Source organism: Octopus bimaculoides, chromosome 3 (assembly GCF_046866305.1).
Source record: "Octopus bimaculoides isolate indiv1 chromosome 3, ASM4686630v1, whole genome shotgun sequence".
NCBI classification, from domain to species: Eukaryota; Metazoa; Mollusca; class Cephalopoda; order Octopoda; family Octopodidae; genus Octopus; species Octopus bimaculoides.
In genome coordinates, this window is record NC_142930.1 from 123,818,562 (window position 1) to 123,843,561 (window position 25,000).

Here is a 25,000-nt window from a genome sequence, read left to right on the forward strand (position 1 = left end):
AAAACGAGAGAAATATTAAAATGTGTGATGTCAAATAAGTCTGCGTCGAATCAATAATGCCAAATAGGCGGCACCAAAACGGTTGTAGCAAAACGTATTTTACCCGTGCTTATGATTTAAAAAATACTTATTACATGATGTTCTATATTCTTATTTGATGTAGACGACTTTCAGAAATACGAAAGAATAGGAAGTTAAATTATTTTGTATATATTTATATCGTTCATGTATTTGTCTGATTAAGTTGGATTAGTTAAAATTTTTAATTATGTTAGATTAATTCATTTTTAATTATATTTGATTGAATGCATTTAATGAATATATTCAATTAGAATAAAAAATAAATGTTACTGGTATAACACTTCCTCTGTATTTAGAATGCTTGCACCCAGTATTCGGTGATAGGGCAAATCAAGCGTTTGTGTCAGTCTGTAGTTTCCAAGTTTTACTTTACGATCTATTGTTCTGATATGGGGTTCAGCTATTAATCTTTGTATGATTACATTACGTATCATGTTACGTATATGATATATAACATGATATAGGCTTCGTATCGTGAATATATATATATATATATATATATATATATATATATATATAATATATAATGTATATATATATGTGTGTGTATGTGTGTGTGTGTGTGTGTGTGTGTGTGTGTGTGTGTGTGTGTGTGTGTGTGTAGACGCGTGGCTTAGTGGTTAGGGTATCAGCATCATGATCGTAAGATTGTGGTTTCGATTCCTGGACCGGGCGACGTGTTGTGTTCTTGAGCAAAACACTTCATTTCGTGTCCACTCAGCTGGCAAAAATGAGTAACGCTGCGGTGGACTGGCGTCCCGTCCAGCTGGGGAACACATACGCCATTGAAACCAGGAAACCGGGCCCATGAGCCTGGCTAGGCTTTAAAAGGGCGCATTCATTATTATTATATATATATATATGTGTGTATGTGTGTGCGTGTGTGTAGAGAGAGAGAGAGAGAGACAGGCAGACAGACAGACAGACAGACAGAGACAGAGAGATAATGATATAATGATATCGCTTAAGCATAGCTATGCCAATAATCAGTTGTTATAGATTACATAGATGAGAGAGAAAGAGAGAGAAGGAGTAATGAATGTGGAAAAATGTATGCACGTGCGTGTATAGGAGGTTATGCATATATATGTGTGCATGTGTGGGTATGCATTGACAGGTAAAGTCGATATGTACACATATAATTCCATATCTGTACATATATATATGTATTTGTGTAGGTGTGTGTCTATGTGTAGATTTATCGATATATGCATATGTGTGTGTGTGTGTGTGTGTGTGTGTGTGTGTGTGTGTGTGTGTGTGTGTGTAGTCAATCCAAACATGAACAAGCAAGAAAAACCACGAAGAAACAACAACGCGAGGACGTGGAATAAGTACAGTGTTATTGGACGCTCAGGAAAGGGAAGAAGGAAAGAAATGAAAGAGGAATTTACGTTTCGAGCGGAGCTCTTCATCAGAAATATGAGAAAAGTTCGAAGAAGGGAAGACGGAGAAAGAAAATTCCCAACGATACACACGCAGTCACATATTGAAACACACACGCGCAGATATATATATATATATATATATATCGACCTTGCCTTCCATCCTCTGGAATCAATAAAAACACGTAATGGGATCGATATATTCAAGTACGAGTCTTGTTAACAACCACACCTTTTCCTCACTAACTCGTTTTTATAGAGAAAAATCATCTACGATATTATATTCTGCTTGTCACGACTTGTGCTCGTGTGTTGCGCTTAAATATGGAGCGGAATAGAAGACAGTTATCGAGATCTTCAAAATCACGAGACATTGCTTCGAGTGCTCCACTTTAAACAGCTTTATCTGTGGAACGACAACGAATCCATAATCGAAGCGCTATAAAAAAAATTACCTTTTCTTTTTCCTTTTTTTTTTTTTTTTTACTTGTTTTGGTCATTGGACGACAGCCAAGTTGAGGCACCGCCTTGAATGGCTCGTCGAACAAATCAACCTTCAGTATCTCAAACACAAGCACACACACACACACTTATAGATAGATAGATAGATAGATAGATAGATAGATAGATAGATAGATAGATAGATAGATAGATAGATAGACAGACAGACAGACAGACAGACAGATAGACAGATAGATAGATAGATAGATAGATAGATAGATAGATAGATACAGTCAGACAGACAGATAGATAGATATAACAAATAGGAGAAGCAGAAAAATAGAATTCACGAGATTTTTATTAATCACAACGATCGTTTCGATTCTCCTTGCATCGGCCACTCGAGTATGAAATACTGTACAACTGGTTGTAGTGCATCCTTCGGTGCAGATGTATCTCATCAGGTGACTTTTCAATAAACCCGATTTCGCTTGGTTCTATTATAACGCATGTCATTATTTGCCTGTAACTGGTTTCCTACAGGTTCCGTGGTTTGGAATGACATGGGATAGATTTTTTAAAGATCTAACTGCTTTCCCCTGAATTTCGCAAAGTTATCCGTTTTACAGTTGAGTGGACTGTGAGCAACGTGGAACGAAGCGTGTTGCTCAAGAACACAACTCACTGCTCCGTCCGAGAATCGAAACAACGACCTTGCGATCATAAGTGCAATACCCAAATTTCGGGCCTTGTGCCTAGAGTAGAAAAGAATATATATTTATGTTAAGGCGACGAGCTGGCAGAAACGTTAGCACGCCAGGCGAAATGCTTAGCGGTATTTCGTCCTTCTTTACGTTCTGAGTTCAAATTCCGCCGAGGTCGACTTTGCCTTTCATTCTTTCGAGTTCGATAAATTGAGTACCGGTTGCGTACTGGGGTCGCTCTAAACGACTGGGCCCCTCTCCAAAAATTTCGAGCCTTGTGCCTATGGTGGAAAAGAATATTTCCCCTGAATGTCGCAAAGTTATCCGTTTTACAGTTTGAGTGGACTGTGAGCAACGTGGAACGAAGCGTGTTGCTCAAGAAGACAATTGACTGTTCCGTCCGAGAATCGAAACTACGATCTTGCGATCATGAGTGCAATACCCAAACCACTAGACCATGCGCTTCATTGTAGACTTCGAACGTGAACTCAATTCAGAATAATGAGAATCGAGATTTTAGAGAACTCTACAAGCCGTCAAATCCAGACTATCCAACGCATCTGCCGATCCACCGCTATATGTATGCGCGCGCACACACATACACACACACACACACACACACACACACACACATATACATACATGCATGTATACTGAAAGCATAAAGAAAGCCAAGTGAAGGAAACAGTGACCCAGAAAATCTGTTTATTAGCGTGATGTATGGAAATTAACAATTACCTGCAAGACCGTTTAAAATAAGGCGCCATATTTAATGGTAATGTCGGCTACTGCTTCTCTTTGTTCCGATTATTTCCCATTATAATTATTATATTTTTTCCTTCAATTTCTTTCTCTCTTTCTTTCTTTTATAAGCTGTAGGTCTTTTTTATTTAATAATGCTTAATGTTTAAATACTATATATATATATATATATATATATATATATAGTTTTGTTAGATTTCTTCCTAATGCAAGGAAGATGTTTATCTTCGTTAGAAGCGGAATATTCCGAACAGGAATTGGTTTACATTTTGTTTTTGTTTTTTTTTTTTGGGGGGGGGGGGGGGTTCTTGGTTTTTCCAGAAGACTGTTGCTTTGCTTACTGACGTTTCTGTATACCCGTGGTTTTGCTTTGAAATCTTATGCGGAAGCATAAACACATAAATATATATACGCAAACACACGCACGCACGCACACACACACACACACACATTTATATACACACACACACATACTCACTTGTCCAAACACATTCACACTCACATGCACATCTGTACATTTTATTTGTAATTTATAATATATGTGAGCGTGAGTGAATGTACATTGATATATATATATATATACATATAAATATAAAAATATATATATATACATATATATATATATATATATATATATATATATATATATATATATATATATATATATATATATATATATATATATGTATGTATGTATATATACATATGTGTGTATATGTTTGTGCGTGTTTGTATGTGTCTATGTGTGGAGGGAGAAAGCGACAGAGAGCTATGCAGAGAGCTATATGTATGTTATGTATGTATGTGTGTGTGTGTGTATGTATTTGCATATTTATTAACCGAGAGTAAAATAAATAATTTGCTTTATGCATTGCGTTCCAATTCTTTGGTTTGAAAAATTACACACAAATGCACGCACGTATCTACATACATACATAGATATATATCTACATGCATAAATATATGCATATTTGCATGCATAAATATATACATATTTACATGCATAAATATATACACACACACGCACACAAACATATAAACACATACAGATCGGTTCAAGTATATATATTCGTATGCATATGTGTGTGTACGCAAAAGTCAGATATAGATTTTAGAACTAACCGCTTCCATTTAAGTTTGCTGTCATTTACATCCTTCATAGTTGGCATTCTCTTCTACCAACTTAAACACGAGTATATATCATCTTTTCTTTTTTTAACAAAACCCTCACTGTCGCAGCATATCTGCCTGTTTCCTCCACGCATGTCTAACATTGCAAGATACCGCATCCAGATTCGATATATGCCAGAATTAATCTCCGCCTGATCATGAATATATTATTAGTTAACTAATACACTTATATAAACAATATTTAACATTCGTTATTCAAATTTAAATAGGCATTATTTACATTTACACGTAAACACGCATTCTCCCATTTCTCTCTCTCTCTCTATCCCTCTCTTTCTCTTTTTTTCAACCTCTCTAGATGTGAATGTATGCTACACAGACGCGCTCATACAAAGCTATGCGTATAAATATAAATATAAAGTTGAACATATACAAGACACGCAGAAAACTCCATTCTACTCAGAGACAAACATATTCGAAACTATATGTGCATTTACAAACATGCATGCGTATATGCATTCCTAAATATATGCACACATATTTTATATACTAACATTTGACGAAGAATCCTCACACTCAAACACATACACATGCATACACACTTACACATCCACTCTAGTTCATACATACGCACATATACATGCACACATATATGTTCATAAATATATATTTGCTTATATATATATACATATATATATATTCGCCATGATAGATCGCTAGCCACTACACATTCTTTATTTTCTCTCCTTGTTTCTTTCTGTGTTCCTTTCTGTGGAAGAGCGTAGGCTCGTAACGTTAAAGACTTTTTCACTCCTCCAGCGTTAAACTAATGCATCTGTTTGTTGTCTACTCTACCTGTCTTCGCCTTTTATTTTTTTTTTTTGTGAATTCTCCCTATATATATATATATATATATATAAAACTTAGATAAAACATAGATATGTTTCAACCAAAGATTGGTCCAGGCCATGTCTAACTTAATAGCACCACCTGATAGGATTATCTAAATCCTTTTCTAAGTCAAGTTTTGTTTATGGTCCATTCAAGTAGTGAATTCTTGTTGAGTGAGTTGTATCCAGGTATGGCTGGCTTATCTGGTATTCCTTGAAGAAATCTGTCCAGACTCCGTTTAAAAATGGTGGGATCCTTTTCCTCTTTGATCTGTTCCATGTTTTTATATAGGTGTGTGTGTGTGTGTGCAGGCGGTGCTCCAGTATGGCTGCAGTTAAATGACTGAAACAAGTAAAAGAATATATATACATATATATATATATATATATATATATATATATATGTAATGTATGTACATATGTATATACATATGTATGTACATATGTATATATATATATATATATATATATATATATATATATATATATATATATATATATATATATATAATATATATATATATATATATATATATATATATATGCATATATGCATATACGTTTATAGGTATGTGTGTGTGTGTAGTTATACATACGGTTGATCGGAAATAAAAGTTGTAAGAACGCTCTACATGGCATTTATGATTTCATTTACTCGCACTTACATTACTAATGTTTCCCATACATTTTATTTCAATTACACAAATTGACTCGGTCAAGCGAGGAGCAGGCAGAGAGAAAGAGGAGAAAACATTCTGGTACCACAGCATTAAAGAGGAAACTTGTATGTTACCGGTAGCATCTTTTAAAGGTTTTATATCTAAAGAAAATTTCACAGATCAAAAGAAACGACGGGTAAGGGATAGACTTGGCGGATAGTAGAAAAACATGAGCACATTTAATTTAGAGGGATGATGTGTAATCAAAGTTTTGAATAGGGCATTTTATACCGAAATATCAGCAAAAGGATGTGCGAATAATTGATCGCAAAAGATGAGTGATTGAAATTGTAAAAATTTGGTATGTCAAGCTGATACATTTTCTTTGTGTACATTCACATACGTTTACATATATACATGTGTGTGTGTGCTTATACGTGTGTGTGTGCATAAACGTGTGTGTGTGTATGCATGTATATACATATATATATATGGGAGAATATACAAAGAATAACAACAGACGAGGACAGGTGGTGTAAATAACAAAAGTATATATTAGTATGACGCTCGGGAATACGGAAAGTCTTTGACGTTTCGAGCTACGCTCTTCAACAGAAAGAATACGGAGACAAGGAGAAAAACACGGAGAAAAAGAATTGAATAGTGTTCAGTCAACGGTCAATCATAATATATATATATATATATATATATATATATATATAGAGAGAGAGAGAGAGAGAGAGAGAGAGAGAGAGAGAGAGAGAGAGAGAGAAAGAGAGACAGACAGACAGATAGAGAGAGAGACAGATTGATTGATACATACATATATACACATGGGTGTGTGTACATAAATGTACATATATATATATATATATATATATATATATATATATATATATATATATATTATATAGACATATGTAAAATACATATGTATCTGTATATGCAATATATGTGTGTGTATATATATATATATATATATTATATATAAATGTATGTATGCATGTGTGTATGTGTGTGCATTTGTGTATATGTATATGCGCGTGTGCTTGTGTGTGTAAGAGTAACAGTGAGTGTGAGAGAGAGAAAGAGAGATAGAGTGAGGGGGAGAGAAAGAGAGAGAGAATGTGAGAGAGAATGAGAGACAGAGTGAGAAAGAGAGAGAAAGAGAGAGAGGGGGGGATCCGCGTCTATATATTCAAACCCGTCTTCGCTGCCCGTTCGCATTATTGTAAGATAAGTCTTACAAGCATAAACATTCTACCGTTTTACATCCTATTTTTTTTCTCATCCTTTTTTGTTCTGTGTTGTAGCTGTTTATATTTTTTTTCGTCTTCCCCCACCCCCACCACTAACACATATAACCAAAGTAAATATTAGTAAATCTAAACCAGTGCCCGAATAAATGCACATATAGTATAAACATATGGTTTGTATTGAAACTCACACGCTTTATTCATCAGTTTCTAAGATTTTTCGTTGCTGCTCTTTCATCATTTCTCATCCTTTCCATCCCGCGTCTCTGCTCTCTCAATTTTGTCTCTTACTCACTTAGTCTCTCGTTCGTTCTCTGCTCATCACTTTCCCTCTATTTCATTTTCTTTGCCCATTCATCATTTTCTTTCTTTACATATATTGCTAACATCCTTCTCTGTACTCTTCCTACACCTCCTGTTGTAATTTTGTCTTCTTCCATCTCTCGTACAGTATAAGCATATCTATATGATATAAATAAGGTTTATAGTTGATATGCAAGGCAACCAGGCAATAAACAAGAAACACACAGAAAGCTGGTCGATTACTTTAAACTATATCCCAGACAACCAACTTAGTTACTTATTATACACCTCCTAACAAATACACACACACACACACACACACACACACACACACGTTTATTTTATTTTAGATCAGTTTTTCGCTTAACAAAAGAGAAAAGAGTAATATATGTATGTAGAAAATATTCATCTGTTGGAAGTTTCTGATTGATTGAGATTTTCAGTTTTTTCTTTGTTTTTACTCCGAATCTCTTACAACCGTTTATGCAAATCAATATATATTTGGCTTCTAATTCTGCCAATTCGTGAGACCAGAATGCAGTTTGCTTTGTTGAAATGCGTCCCGTAATTTTTTTTTCTTTTTTCTGTCATTTTATTTAGGACTCTACATTGAAGTTCACACATATATCTGTACATTTTATTTGCAACTTATAATATGCGTGTGTGTGTATGTGAGTGTGTGTGCATATACGTTTATGTATATTCATCGATGTATATGCATATGTCTCTACGTATATTTATATATAAATGTGTGTGTGTGTGTGTGTGTGTGTGTGTGTGTGTGTGTGTGTGTGTGTGTGTGTGTGTGTGTGTGTGTGTGTATGTTTAAGCATGGATGTGTAGAGAGAGAAAACAATAGGAATAGGTAGACACAAAGATGTATGCTTATATATGAATGTGTGTGTGTGTGTGTGTGTGTGTTTAGCCGAGAGTAAAATAAATAATTTGAGTTATACATTGCATTCCAATTCTTTGGTTTGCAAAATTACACACACATGCACGCACACACGCCCAGTACAGTTTGCCCTTCCTTTTGTAAAACAGTAGGGTCTAAACTAAAAAGTATTCCGCTCTTGTTTCAAGCTGATGGCAGGGTTTGCAAGCTTTCTGGAATTTTCATGGAGGAAAAATGGTTGTTTCTATATAATGTCGGTATTGTATTTTGTTACTTACTCCCAAGTCAACCTTGATCGAAAATAGCTACTAGGGAGCTGTAAGGTTTTAGTAATATCTACCCAAGGCCTACATTCTTCAGGGTTGATTATATTTTTGCACCCGGAAAGTTCATCTCCGATAAGTAGGCTTGGACGAGGGATCTTTTTATGAACGTGCAACAATCATCCATGCAGCAAGTTTCGCCTCTTCTCGTCACATATGTCATTCACGGGAAAACCAGGGGCCGATACAGCATGACACCATCATAAACGAACTAAGAACATATAAGATCGGAGCAAATACGATAAGGCATTTTATTTTGTCCAGCTTCCTAACAATTCCTCTAATCCATCATCTTCCGTTGGTACTTTATCTTAGCGACCCCAGTAGGACGAAAAGTATAATTGACCATGGCGTGTTTTGAACTCAGGACGTAATGAGTCGTAAAAAATGCCACAAAAATTTTGTCAAGTACCCTTACTATTCTAGCAACCCTCCGTCTACAGTAATATGTCTAGCATTTGATTATCCAATATATCCTTTTTAAAAACAGTATAATTGAAAATATATTAGACTGCTATTTCTCGCTAGTCGAGTATCAACGTAGAAACTTCCCCCTCCTTTGATCTGGTAATTGTTTGTGCACAATAATATTGCAAATGTGATTTCTGTTTTCAGACATTACCATTTTTTTTTTTTATTTGTTGTTTGATGTCAGACATTCTGTCTTATTTGATACATGCACATATATATTATTCCTGCAACAAGGCTATCTCATTACTAAGTTAATTAGAATTCTACTCAGTGACTTTGAATTAATTTCCTTTTGTTGTTTAAGCAGCCATAGATGATTTATGCATAATGATACATTTTTTCTTGGTCTTCAAACAACGTAATACCTCTTACTGCTTACATATGTGTTCCATATGTTCCAAGTTGCACGGCGTATCTTGGGCATATTTAGATGCGGTGGAGGTCCTCAATCCGGGGGCCTGACCGCAGCTGATTTCCTCCAAGAGAAAGTCAGGCAAAGAGAAAGAAAGGATGGGTAAAAGAGAAGAATCGACACCATTATTGGGCTGGTACTACATCGACCCTGAAATGATAAATGGTAAAATTGGCATCAGCATGATATGAACTCAAAGCTCTAAAGACCCTTCCAACCTACTCACACAAACATGTATGTGTTTGTTGTGTGTATGTGTTTTTGAATGTGCGTGTGTTTCTCTGTATGTGTTTGTGTACATATGTGCGTGTATTTTGTATGTACTTTGTGTGTATGTGTGGGTATGCACGTACTTGTGAACGCTCATTCGTCTATGTGCCAGTATGCATGTATGCAAAGACTAGGTCCACTCCTAGACTTTATTTTCTACATTTACAAACTTTCAATTAATTGGCTTTATTAGACTTATCTCCCTTGTTTGTTGTTTTGTAGATTTCAATTATTCGTAGAGGAAATCGTTATCTGCTAATTACGAAGACAATTTCAGTTAATTGAATGTTTTTTTGAGGTGCAGCAAAGGAAGGGATCATAAATTCCACCACTAAAGTTGTAGTGAAGGTCACTAGATGTATTTGGATAAAGAGGGCAGACCAGTGATTTGCCTCTACTTGGACGCTCGTTGAGACTTGACCAACCCTGACTAGGCCAATAGGGTGAGGGAATTTGATGTTTAAAGACCTGATATTCTGAGATTCGGGAAATATCACTGAAGATGCATCCCACAGTATCCGACCCCTTATGACTCTATCAAAGAGCTGAGGACCAAGGACAAGAATAAAGAATAGATAGATAGATAGATAGATAGATAGATAGATAGATAGATAGATAGATAGATAGATAGATAGACAGATAGATAGATAGATAGATAGTACATACATACATACATACATACATACATACATACATACATACATACATACATACATACATACATCGATAGAAAGATAGTCACACAGATAGACAGACAGATGGATAGATACACATTACGTACACAATGCACAGAGCAAACACAAGTACTTTTTCTTCTCTCTCCTCACACTCTCACTCTCACCTCTACTTTCTATCTCACGCACACACACATCAATAAAACACGCCCAATGAGAGAAAAATGTAAAGCTGCAATATATGTGAGAAAATAGCGGCAGTATCATATCAAACAGAAACACACATACAAAACAAACAATCAAGTGCAAACACATATTCAAAAACGTGAATGTTGCATGTTATTAAACCCACACACAGACCATAAAGATTGTGAGGAAGCCGAGTCGATTGAGATCAGATAAATTTCGTACGTACTTACATAATCCCTCGTTCCCTGTTGAGCAATAGGTCATTGACGTATTCTCTCCACTGTTCTCGACTCTGAGCGGTCCTTCCTCTCCCAGATCTTGTTACCTTTCAATTGTCATTGGTGCTTATGTAACTTTACTTTCATCTAGATAGAGGTGTTGGGCCTACGCAAATACATTTTTCCCTCTGGGAAGAGGCAATTCCTATTAGCCTGGCTTCTATCCTTTTACCTGTCCTCTATCCTTTGACTTGTCCAGCTTGAGAGGCCCTACAAGGAGCATGCAGTCCACTCTTAGGATCATTGAGGCTCATAAGCCACCACTCTGCAACAAGGACTGGTCCTTGTGAGGGTCAGATGAAATAGTTTCTCGTTTCCCTCCCGTTTCTCAACACCTTGAATTTGAATATCACCAGAGTCAACGTCACCTTTCATATTTTCGAGGTTGATAATAAAAGTGCCAGTCCGTGGTGGCCTAATTCGATATCTGTTTTAGTTCTTTGTATTCTGATTTCAAATCCTGCCTAAGTACCGACCACAAGATCAAGCTATTAGATCCATAACTGACTGGTGTAGACATACCTTAGACCTTGTACAAGTAAACCGTAGGTTGCACGCTGAGGCTTTCATTCGGAAATAAATAGAAAATGGAACAATTGGAAAAGGCCACAAAGTGAAAGGCATACATAAAGGCAAGCAGACCTCCCTCACACACGCACCTATGAGCCCTGTGTAATATCTAAAGGAGTAAAAGGGAAATGAAACGGAGCGAGAGAGAGAAAGAGTTCGGGGTCAGGTGAGGGCATTGCTCTATGCAGGATAGTAGTAAAAAGTTCATATAACAAAGAGATATAGAAAAATGACACAAAAGGAAGGAAGAAAGGAACGAACGAACGAACGAACGAACGAACGAACGAACGAACGAACGAATGAACGAAGTTATACGTATCTAGAGTACAACTGAATGTCACATTTAGCCGAAAGATGAAAGTAAAGGAGGCGAGAAGATGTGAGAAAACAACAGCAGTAACACGTCAGAAGGAAAATGATATAAGTACTAACAACAGGATTAAAATCTTAGCTGTTAATATTAAGTGTGCGAGAGTGTGTGTAAGAAAGAGGGAGAAAGAGGCAGACAGACAGAGTGAGAGAGAGAGGGAGAGAGAGAGAGAGAGAGAGAGGGAGAGAGAGAGAGAGGGAGTTGCTCTGAGCATCTGATGTTTATTGAGTTCTCTGGTGAGAAATGTTTTCAAACATAATTTTCAACCGCAAACTTGTGGGAATCCGTTATACCTACAACACTTGTATGTATGTGTCCTAAGAAGTACACATAAACACACACACATACATGCACACACACTCACGCACACACACTCACGCACATACACTCACGCACACACACTCACGCACACGTGCGCTCGCTCGCATACATATACATATTCACAAGCATGTGTAAAAAAAAATACGCATATATACATGGATACATAGATATATATATGTATATGCAAGTATGTACGTATATAGGACTATATATGTACACACACACACACACACACATATATATACTTTATATTCATATATACATGATATATATATATATATAAGTATATATATATATATATATATATATATATATATATATATATATATATATATATATATATATATATATATATACATACATATATAATCACGTGTTATAGCACTGCTATGTACAAGTACTTATATGTTTCTATATAAATATATAGATACATACAGTCTCATAGATATATATACATTCACACATGTATATAATACATACATATATATATATATATATATATATATATATATATATATATATATATACATGCATACATACATGTACATAAATATATATATGTATATGCGCAGGAGCGGCTTTGTGGTAAGTAGCTTGATTACCAACCAAATGGTCCCGGGTTCAGTCCCACTGCGCGACACCTTGGGCAAGTGTCTTCTACCAAAGCCTCGGGCCGACCAAAGCCTTGTGAGTAGATTTGGTAGAAGGAAACTGAAAGAAGCCCGTCGTATATATATGTGTATGCGTATGTGTGTGTGTGTGTGTGTGTGTGTGTGTGTGTGTGTGTGTGTGTGTGTGTGTGTGTGCATGCATGTATATGTTTATGTGCCTGTGTTTGTCCCCCAACATCGCTTGACAACCGATGCTGTTGCGTTTACGTCCTCGTAACTTGGCGCTCCGCAAAAGAGAACCGATAGAATAAGTACTAGGCTTACAAAGAATAACTCCTCAGGTCGATTTGTTCGACTACAGGCGGTGCTCCAGCATGGCCGCAGTCCAATGACTGAAACAAATAAAAGAATATATATATATATATGCATACGTATATATGCATACGTATATATGCATATATATATATGCATATATATATATATATATATATATATATATATATATATATATATATATATATATATATATATATATATATATATATATATATATATATATATATATATATATATATATATATATATATATATATATATATATATATATATATATATATATATGCATATATATATTTATATACATACTAAGAGAGAGTGAGGGGGATTGGGTGTGCATGGGAATAAACAAAGATTGATTTAAGACGTGTGTGTTCGAGAAATAGTGTGAAGAAACAAAAGAAGAAAAAAATATGAAAGCGTGGGCCATCGTGTTGATATATTGAGGATATATAAACAATGGGTTACATAAGACAGAAGGAAAAGGAGAAAGCGATGGCGGGAAAGGGTGGCGCATGTAGGAGGTTTTACAAAAAAATAATTGTAAGAGATATAAGAAATAAAATGAAGGCAAAATAAAGTGGAATAAGAAGTGGAAGAAGAGACGGTGGGGTGAAGAGAAGTAGTGCAATAAAGTGAAAGAAAGGCGGAGCAAGGTAATTCGAAAGAGAATTTTTATAACACAAGGAGTAATAATCTTTTATTCTATATGCAGCAGTGGAGGCATATGACCTAGTGGTTAGCGCAGCGGGCTCGCGGTCGAGGGATCGCGGGTTCGAATCTCACACTGGGCGATGTGTGTGTTTATGAGTGAAACACCTAAACTCCACGCGGCTGCGGCAGAAGGTAATGCCGAACTTCTGTTGATTCATTCGCCACAACTTTCTCTCACGCCTTCCTCCTGTATCTAGCAGCTCACCTGCGACCGACCGGCGTCCCGTCCAGGTGGGGATCCTATGCGCCAATGAAACTGGGAAATCGACCCTTATGAGCCAAGCATGGCTCGAGAAGGAACAAACAACAACTATAGGAAGAAGGCCTGAAATTTGGGGGATGGGAATAGTCGATTACACCGACTCCAGCACTGCTGGCACTTATTTTAGTGACCCCGAAAGGCAAAATCGACCTAGACAGACAGACAGACAGACAGACAGACAGACAGACAGATAGATAGATAGATAGATAGATAGATAGATAGATAGAAAGGGATTGTGATATAGACAAGGTACTGGGATGGGCTGCAGCATTACGTAAGAGAGAAAGAGAGGGAGAGGGAGAGATAAAGAGAGCAGAGAAAAGGAGACAAAGAACGAAGGTAACAGAGCGACAGAGAGTCCTATGGGTGTATTTATAAAGAGGCGAGCACGTGATTGTACGAATGTGTGGGTACGTGTTCTTTTGAACGATTATGGCTATGTAATATAATATACGAGGAGTAATATAGATCGAATTGAAAGATTTCGTTGTGCTTGTGCGTTCATGTTCTTTATTTTTCTTTATCCTTTACTTACTTTTCTTTCTTCTGTCGTTGACATTTTTATGGGGGTCTGCTGAAAGATTTGTTGGACGCCATAATTTTCCCTTGACGCTAGAAGTTGCATATATATATATGTGTGTATGTATGTAAATATGTGTGTGTGTATGTAAATATATGTGTGTGTGTGTGTATGCATATATATATGTATATATATATATATATATATATATATATATATATATATATATATATATATATATATATATATATATCCGCTTGATCAGGGATAATTTTTTTCTTTCGGTGATACTTTAAATATGCAATCCTAAGTCGATTTATGAATGCAAAGACATATAAACACATATATCCATACACACACACATACATACACACACACACATGTACATATATATGTCCATACACACACATACTGACCATCTTCACTCTCCTGTCCTCCAAAAACCACTTTCTCCATCTCTTTCTACTTCCGGTCACTTCAGCAATGGAACGACACGTGTGCCGTTGGCGATTTCTTCTCCGTCTTTGGACTTTTCTCTTTCTCCTTTCCGACGAAGAGCTATACTCGAAACATCAAACTCTCTCCTTTCACTGAGCTTCAAGCTAATACATTTCCTGTGCACTTTCTCACGTTCATCTTCTTTTTCCTTTTTCTCAATTTGAATTGTTTGTTTATTTCAATTGACTATATATATATACTAGCAGCTAAGCCCGGTTTCACCCGGTCCGTTTGGATGATGTGGCTGTGATCGTTTTCGGTTAAGCATAATCTATAACAGCGTTTCTCAACCTTATCATTTCGAGTCCCCTGTTTCGATTGGAACCTCTAGCTGTATGAAAATTTCCTGACTCCCCCAACCCTTGTCAGAAAACAGCTGTCTAATCATTAAAACATTGATTTAATTGTGAACGTAGAAAGAAATTATACATTAATCTCTATTTTTGTAAGCAGTTGTATCCGTAAAAATCTTATTTGCAGAAAGCAGAAATTGAAAGAAGATATATGAAATGGACCTGTGTGTGTGTGTGTGTGTGTGTGTGTGTGTATGTGTGTGTGTGTGTGTACGCGCATACTCACACACACGCAAGTACATATATACAAGCAAACTAAACAGTAATGTCACACGTATAATACAAAGACATGAAAATGCAAGTCCTATAACTTCAAAGGTTCATATGATCGAAATTCTTAGTCAATGCATTGTAGTCAATTAATTTTTTTCCATCCAAATTCAACTGATGAAAGCAACGCCCAGGTTTCTCCCTTATTAAACCTTTTTATTTGGCAAGACTAAATATTAATGAATTGTGTCTCTCACTTTTAGCATTTATTTAGTTTTTATGACTGACGTACTTTCTAGAAATTATTGATAAATGCTGAGCATCAATATAGACATAAGCATGAATGTGTGGTTAAGAAAATCGTTTTGCAAACACGTGGTTTCGGATCCAATCTCATTGCGCGGCACATTGGGCTAGTTTCTTCTTCTATTGCCACGGGCCGACCAATGCCTTGTGGTTGAACTTTGTCGGCAGAAACTATGTGAAAGCCCATCGTGTATGTCTTTGAATCTGTGCTTGTCCCCACCACCGCAAGACAACCACTGTTGGTTTGATTACGTCCCTATAACCTAGCACTTCGACAAACAAAGCGATATAAGTACAAAACTTAAAGCAAAAACAAATATTAGAGTCGATCTGTTCGAAAAAAAAACCGTCCAAACAGTGCCCCAGTATGGCCGCAGTCCAATTACTGAAACAAGTAAAAGATAAAAGATAACCGGTCATATTGGAGTTTTATCCCTTGCTTTTTGGTTGTGGATTTTAAACACCTTTAGAGGGAGATTTTACCTAATAATTGAGTGGATAATGTCACTTGATCGCAATTTTTCTACTCACATTATTATGTATGCGAGATAACTCATGTATTTACATTTAACAAGCAGAAATAAAAACGAGGTATTTTCCCATGTTCATAAGCAGCATCACTATGTGATAGTGATGGTGATGATGATGATGATGATGATGATGATGATGATGATGATGATGATGATGATGATGATGATGATGACGACGCCGACACCGGCGGCGGAGGCGGCGATGATGATGATATTTCCATAGGTTATCTACCTTTTTAATGAAAATTCATTAATGAAATTATTCGTCTAAGCAGTGCCAATTCGAAACCGCCCTCATTAAACGAAAACATATTTAAAGGATTCAACGGAAGTAAACAAAAATACGTACACACGCTCACGTATACTACAATATATATATATATACAAATGAACACATACAAACATATACACATATACATATGTATATATATATATATATATATATATATATATATATATATATATATATATATATATATATATATATATATATTTACATATTTACATACATGCATAAATATATAGGTATACATACATACATACATACATACACATACACACACATACATACATATATATATATATATATATATATATATATATATTGTGTGAGAGAGAGAGAGAGAGACAGACAGACAGACAGACAGACAGACAGACAGAGACACAGAGAGAGAGACACACAGAGAGAGAAAGACAGAGAAACAGAGTAAAAAGGATAGATAGAGAGAGAGAGAGATACATACATACATACATACATACATACATACATACATACATACATACATACATACATACATACATAAACATTCATACATACATACAAACGATGAAGCATTTACGTTGGTACACAAGTACTAGCACGTAAACACATACGCATATGGTACACAGAAGCATATACAAAACACAACACAACACAACACAACACTACACAGATACGCACACACGCACAAGGCGCACAAAGAACATACGGCGCCAATTATGACAGGGCATATGAATTTATATCTAAATATACAAAGCAAACAAACAAACACGTACATAAACAAAAAATATAATAATAACAACTGCAATAATTATGATGATCTGCTACAAGCAATTATTAAGCTGACTTGATGCGATTTGCTTAATTGTTTTTATAATAGAAATAAAGATTAATATACTATTTCATATTTAGTGCGTATGCACCAATATACACAAACGAGCACACACAAAGATGCTCATATATATATATATATATATATATATATATATATATATATATATATATATATATATATATATATAGATATATATATATATATATATATATATATATATATATATATTCTCTTTTTACTTGTTTCAGTCATTTGATTGTGGCCATGTTGGAGCACCGCCTTTTTAGTCGAGCAAATCGACCCCAGGACTTATTCTTTGGAAGCCTAGTACTTATTCTATCGTACTCTTTTGCCGAACCGCTAAGTTACGGAGACGTAAACACATCAGCATCGGTTGTCAAGCGATGTTGGGGAGACAAACACAGACACGCAGACATATACACACACATATATACATATATACATCTATACGACGGGCTTCTTTCAGTTTCCGTCTTCCAAATTCACTCACAAGGCTTTGGTCAACCCGAGGCTATAGTAGAAGACACTTGCCCGGAACCATGTAGTTAGGAAGTAAGCTTCTTACCACACAGCCACTCCTACATGGTTCCGGGCAAGTGTCTTCTACTATAGCTTCGGGCTGACCAAAGCCTTGTGAGTGAATTTGGAAGACGGAAACTGAAAGAAGCCCGTCGCGGATGTGTGTGTGTGTGTGTCTATGTTTGGCCCCCACCATCGCTTGACAACCGATATTGATGTGTTTACGTCCCCGTAACCTAGCGGTTCGGCAAAATTGTTCGACAGAATAAGTACTGAACTTAAAAAGAATAAGTCCTGGGATTGATTTCTAATACTAAAGGCAGTGCTCCAGCATGGCCGCAGTGAAATGACTGAAGCAAATAAAAGAAGGAAAAAAAGAATATATATACGCATAGAAGTGCCTGTCTGACGAGGCCAACGACTTCCGAAACCTCGAAGTCACTATCAATTAAAAGGAACTGAACGTTCACACATGCGCGCGCGTGTGTGTGTGTGTGTGTGTGTGTGTGTGTGTGTCTCTTTGTGCGTATGTCTCTTTGTGTGTGTGTATGTGTGTGTGTACGCGCGCGCGTGCACGTGTGTGTGTGTATTCAAATGGGAAGTTTTAAACAATGAGGTTAGAGAAATGACGGCAGCTGACAATGAAAGGAAAATTAATGACAGGGGAGAGAATTGCTGATTGTTAAAATGTTAACGTTAAACGAGTATTTATGACTAGAGAAAATTTAGTTATTGTGGAGATAATTACGTACGAAGTGCTAAAGCAGATAGTTGTATAATTGTATATTTGGAATGAAAAATGTCTTCCTCTCTTTTAATCCGCATATTTACTCTAGTCTCCATAGTTCCTATTATATTCTTTGGTATATTCTTTAACCCTTTAGTTTTTAGACATGCCGTATCCAGCCCAAATATTCCACCTCTTTTATGTTCAAACCAACCATATACAGCCTCACTCTACCTTCAGTGAGACTCTTTTTAACATATGCTTCCAACCATTGAGTATATCTTAATAGGAAGTTCCTTCATGGTTTGTTGTGTTTTCATCCGCATACGTTCTATTCTTTTCATATAAGTCTAAGTCCTTTGGCTACTGGAGATAAATTCTCGATTTATTGAAATCATCACCGCCTCTACATAAGATGTTATAATTACAAAAGAGCAATTAACACTGTTTTAAGAGATGTTTTTGATAAATCGTGAATTGACGTACCTGTATTTATCTATGTTGTTGAAATACCTGTCACTGGTCAGATTGAGTTATTTATCTTAGCTCATCTTTGTTTAATTTATGCAAATAACCAAGACCGTGAAGTATTCTGCTATTTGCTGAACAAGACTCAGTCCCTTGGCTATTTGAAATAAGGGCGGACCATTTTCCTCTTGATGGTACCTTTTAAAAAAAACATGTATATATATATATATATATATATATATATATATATATATATATATATATATATATATATATATATATACACGCACACACGCTTATTTGTCCGAGTTTTCGGGTCTCAGAAAAAATTAGACACCCATATATTAGGTAACACGGCCGAGGTCGACTTTACCTTTCATCCTTTCGGTGTCAATAAAATAAGTGCAAGTCAAATTCTGAGGTCGATGTTATCGACTTAACTCCTCCCCCGAAATGACTGTCCTTCTGCCAAAATTTGAAACCACTATCATGATTATTATTATTATTATTATTTATAGGTTTGTTCCTGCTCAAGTTCTTTTATTACTGTTTCGACATCTAATTCTATTGAACTTGACTTTACTAGTTTCCCTTTCTTAAAAGTGGCTTTGGCACACTCTTCAAGGCCAAACTCCATCCCGATATCATCACTGAATCCTTTCACAATATGTAATAGTCCCTGAAGCTCTTCATCATCTTTGCCATATAGCTTTAAATCATCCATATAAAATAGATGGCTTATTTTCTTGTTGTCAATTTTATAGCCATACCCTGTTCTATTCAGTTCACTTGAGAGTGGTATCAGTGCTATGCAGAAAATTAGTGGTGAGAGCGAGTCACCCTGGAAAATGCCACAGTTTATGCTAATATTGTTTGAGTGCAATACTCCATTAGAATGATATAATTGCAGCTTCGTGTTCCATAGTGACATATTATACTTTAAAAAATCTGAAATCACAGGAGAAATTTTGAAAATGTCCAGCGATTTCAGAATCCACGAATGTGGTATGCTGTCAAAGGCTTTTTTATAATCAATCCATGAAGAGCTGAGATTTCTGCGCTTGTTATGGCAGTTCTCAAGGATCATGCGATTAATTAAGAGCTGATCTTTGCATCCGTATGAGCCTCGTCTGCATCCTTTTTGTTCAGTGGGAAAGAGGTTATTCTCTTCCATAAACGTATATGTTTTCTCCACTAGAATAGATGTCAAAATCTTATAGGTAGTAGACAAACATGTTATAGGCCGGTAGTTTTTGGATCTTTGGTTTCGTTATTTTTCGGGAGGAGGTAAGTAATACCATTTGCCATCCAATGGGGAGTTTTTTCTGGGTCTTTCATAATACTATCAAGTAATATTACTAAGATTTTGTGCGCGGACGAGAGTGATGAGAGCCAGAAATTTGGTACTCTATCAGTACCAGGGGATTTCCACTTATGAGCCTTCGTTAGTGCCCTCCTTAGGTCAGCGACTGAGATGTCTTCCCATACCTGTTCTTGTAGATTTTTGTAGGCATCTTGGGTGCGTTTGATCCAGTCTGCATTTTCATTGTATGGTTTCTCATCACTCCAGATCCCTTTCCAAAAGTTTTCAACTTCTTCCATTGGGGGTGGGTTTTCAATGGTTATTTTTTCTTTCCCTATGTCCCTGTAAAATGATTTAGCATTGGATTTGAACGTCTTATTTTGCCTGTAGAATCTGATTCTTTTCTCAAATTTGCGTATTCTCTGAGCCTTCGCTTGAACTTTCTGTTTCAGTGTTTCATTCGCTGACATTAGTTCTTCTCTTGTTGAGAGTCCATATTTTCTCACGATCTTCCTGCTTTTTCTTGATCTTATATCATTTCCAGAGATTAGCTCAGTTAATATTGATATCTCCCTTCGCAACGATTCAATCTCAGTTTCAATTCTACTCCTCCAGTTTGATTTTCTTTTCGAATTTGGTATTGTTGGTTTTTTGGGTGTTAAACAGCGTCTTTCAATTACCTTAGCAACAGAGTAAATAATTTCATTTAATTTATTAAGATCGGGTTTTAGTTGTTGTATGATCTCTTGTGTAACACAGTTGCCAATTTTTATTTGCGTTTTATGTTGGTGTGCATTTGGGAGTTTATGGAGTGGTTCCCTTTCATTCATATTTGTATGCCCTACAACTGCAAACTCATTCAGAACTTCCTGCTTCATTTCAATGATAGATTTTCTGTGTTGTTCAGCAAATATGTGGTCTTCAAATTCTGTTTCGACATCATTTTCTTGGCTGTTTTCCCTAGGGTCATTATCTTCTCCTTTTTCTTCAGGCTCTTGAGTGGTTTCGGCAGATGGTTGCCTTTCAGTCAATGCTTGTGGTCCAACGTTCCTCTCCTCTGCTTCATTATTTCTTTCCTGACTTATATTTAGGTCATTCTCTACCGCTTTTTTAATAGAGGTCAATTCTGCATCTGTGAGTCTGGTATTTCTGAGGATATCTCTTCTCACATTTGCTAATCTGTTTTCATCTAGATTTGGTCTGCTAGCTGGATTCCGGCTCCTCCAAATTCTGTAGGAGTTTGCGGTGTGTTTCTCTTGGGTTGGCCTACTTAATGCAAAGTAATAAGCGTATATTACTTCTTTATATTCTTCTCGGTTCCATTTAATTCTTTTACATTTTTGATTTTGTGGTCGTTGTGGTGGTGAACTTTGGGGGCTTAATTTGGGACAAATCCCGTCTAAGTGACCTTCCAGGTTCGTATTCGGGGAAGATATTCTGCCATTTGAAAATTTTTCGTCGTCAGGCTGACAGATTCCTGACTGGCGCGCTTCCATTATAACCATTGGACAAGCGATTTGGTGTACTGTCTGAAATTTTTTTATTTTTTAAAATTTTATTTTACAAATATATTCATCATTAGCAGCAGCAGCATCACCACCACCACCAGTAGTTGTAGTAGTAGCAACAACATCACTATCAGCAGCAGCGGTGGCAGTGGTAATAGCAGCAGTAGTGGTAACAGCAAATCAGCAGTACCAGTGGCAGTAGTAGCAGCAGCTGCAGCAGCGGTAGCAGTAGTAGCAGCAGCAGCGGTGGCAGCAGCAGTAGTAGCAGCAACAGCAGCAGTGGTAGCAGCAGCAGTAGTAGTAGCAGTAGTAGCAGCACCAGTAGTAGTAGCAGTAGTAGTAGTAGTAGTAGTAAGAGCGGCTCATGTATTTTTTTTTTTTCTTTTTTGAGTGGAATGGGATGGGATCGGTCAAAACGAGTTCAAATGTTTACTACTACTAGCAGCAAACAATAGCAACAGTGACCTTTACCTTAAGAAAAATTAAGGAAGGGCCGACTTACTCTGTTCTGTATTATTTGTGAATAGATAAGTTGTGTTCGACCAGAGAGAATTTATTATTATTATTCCACGGGCATTTCTGTTATTGCATATTTCGGGTAGTCAGGGAGAAAATAAAGATAATATTGTAGAAATTAAAGTTGACTTTTGCCATCAAAGTGACACTGGGATACAAATATACGAGGCCCAATATACCCATCATGACTACCCGTCGGATAAGGGTACACCAGGCACATGCATCACAACCATATATGCGCGACATGGTGATCTCATATCAAGATAAACAGCGCTTGACCTTGCAGGTGGGGCTCAGTTAGAATTATCATCAGGTCGAGTAGCCCATCTCGCTTAAAAGGTCTTTGAATAAGGGTTGTTCAAGGATGGTGAACGAAACTCTCATGTTTCCAGGGGTGAATTATTCAACCCCAAAGAATTATTCTCAACACATGGCTATGATGGATTTGGTTGATAAAAGCTGGAAGCTCGACTCATATGTGTGTGTTTTTGTGTGCCTGTCTTCGTGTTTGCTTGACAGCCGGTATAACATTTTGGCGAAAGAGATCTGACAGGCTTAGTAATAAGTACTAGGATCGATTTGTTCGCGTAATCCCTTCAAGGCGTTGCCCCCAGCATGACCACAGTCCAATCTCAAAGAAAAACAAATAAACTAAAATAGAATAAAATTAAATAAAGATACAGACAGGTTACATTGCTGATAACGATGTCAGGGTTATGTATAACAAAACATTGTAAACAGAACAATACATATCTCAACGAGTTTAAAATATTCTTTTCTACTCTAGGCACAAGGCCCGAAATTTTGGGGGACGCGTCCAGTCGATTAGATCAACCCCAGTACACAACTGGTACTTAATTTATCGACCCTGAAAGAATAAAAGGCAAAGTCGACCTCGGCGGAATTTGAATTCAGAACGTAAAGACAGACGAAATACCGCTAAGCATTTCGCTCGGCGTGCTAACGTTTCTTATTTCTTTATTGCCCACAAGGGGCTAAACATAGAGGGGACAAACAAGGACAGACAAAGGGATTAAGTCGATTACATCGACCCTAGTGCGTAACTGGTACTTAATTTATCAACCCCGAGATGATGAAAGGCAAAGTCGACCTCGGCAGAATTTGAACTCAGAATGTAACGGCAGACGAAATACCGCTAAGCTGCCAGCTCAGCGCCTTAGCGAGTATAAAATATTAAAAAGAAAAAACTCATAAAGAAACAGGCTACGCCAAACGTGGACATAAGCCATGATTGTATTCACCACAGGCTGTTTTTTAAAGAGGGGAAATGGATTCAAATGCTCACCCTATAAATGCTGTCATAAAGCTATGGTGGGGTTCAGCCAGTCACCAATTTTCTCCTCCACCACCTTTCTTCACCCCGCTTAATTCTCTGTCTTGATCCCACTCAACCCACTTTGTCTTATCACACTCCAACAAAATGTTATCACTAAATGTATTAATATAAATGTACTTTTAAAATCAGCTTCTCCCCCACTCCACCGTAGCAGGGTCGAGGTGAAGTAAGGTTGGTGTTGATGGAGTGGAGAATGGAAGGGAATGAGAGTTCTTTGTATTCCCAAGTTAGCTTTGGTTTTAATGGCTGAAGTAGACGATGTGTGTGTGTTAATATATTTTTGTGTGTGCGTGTTAGTGAAGGTGCGTAGCTTAGTGGTTAGGGTGTTCGGCTCACGATTGTAATGTTGTGAGTTCAATTCTCGGCAGCACGTTATGTCCATGACCAAGACTTTATTTCACTTTACTCCAGTCCATTCACCGGTCAAAAATGTGTTGTACCTGTATTTCAAAGGGCCAGTCTTGTCACATTCTGTGTCATGAAGAATCTCCACGAGAACTACGTTGAGCACACGCGTGCCTGTGGAGTGCTCAACCACTTGCGCGTTAATTACACGAGCGGGAGCTGTTCCGTAGATCGGATTGACTGGAACACTCGTTGACGTAACCGACACAGTGTTCCTGTTTGTGCTCCTGTGTGCATAGTCATATAAAAATATATACATGCATACATATATATAAACATACTCACACGCACACACACATATGTATATATGTGTGCGTGTGTTTCTGTGTGTGTGAGAGAGAGAGACAGACAGACAGA

The 25,000-nt window shown here is 36.6% G+C and overlaps 1 protein-coding gene across 4 annotated transcripts in view; it reads left to right on the forward strand.

The window, feature by feature from the left end:
* LOC106868708 (uncharacterized) overlaps positions 1-25,000 on the forward strand; it is a 244,967-nt gene that overhangs the window by 95,036 nt on the left and 124,931 nt on the right. The window lies entirely within an intron of this gene.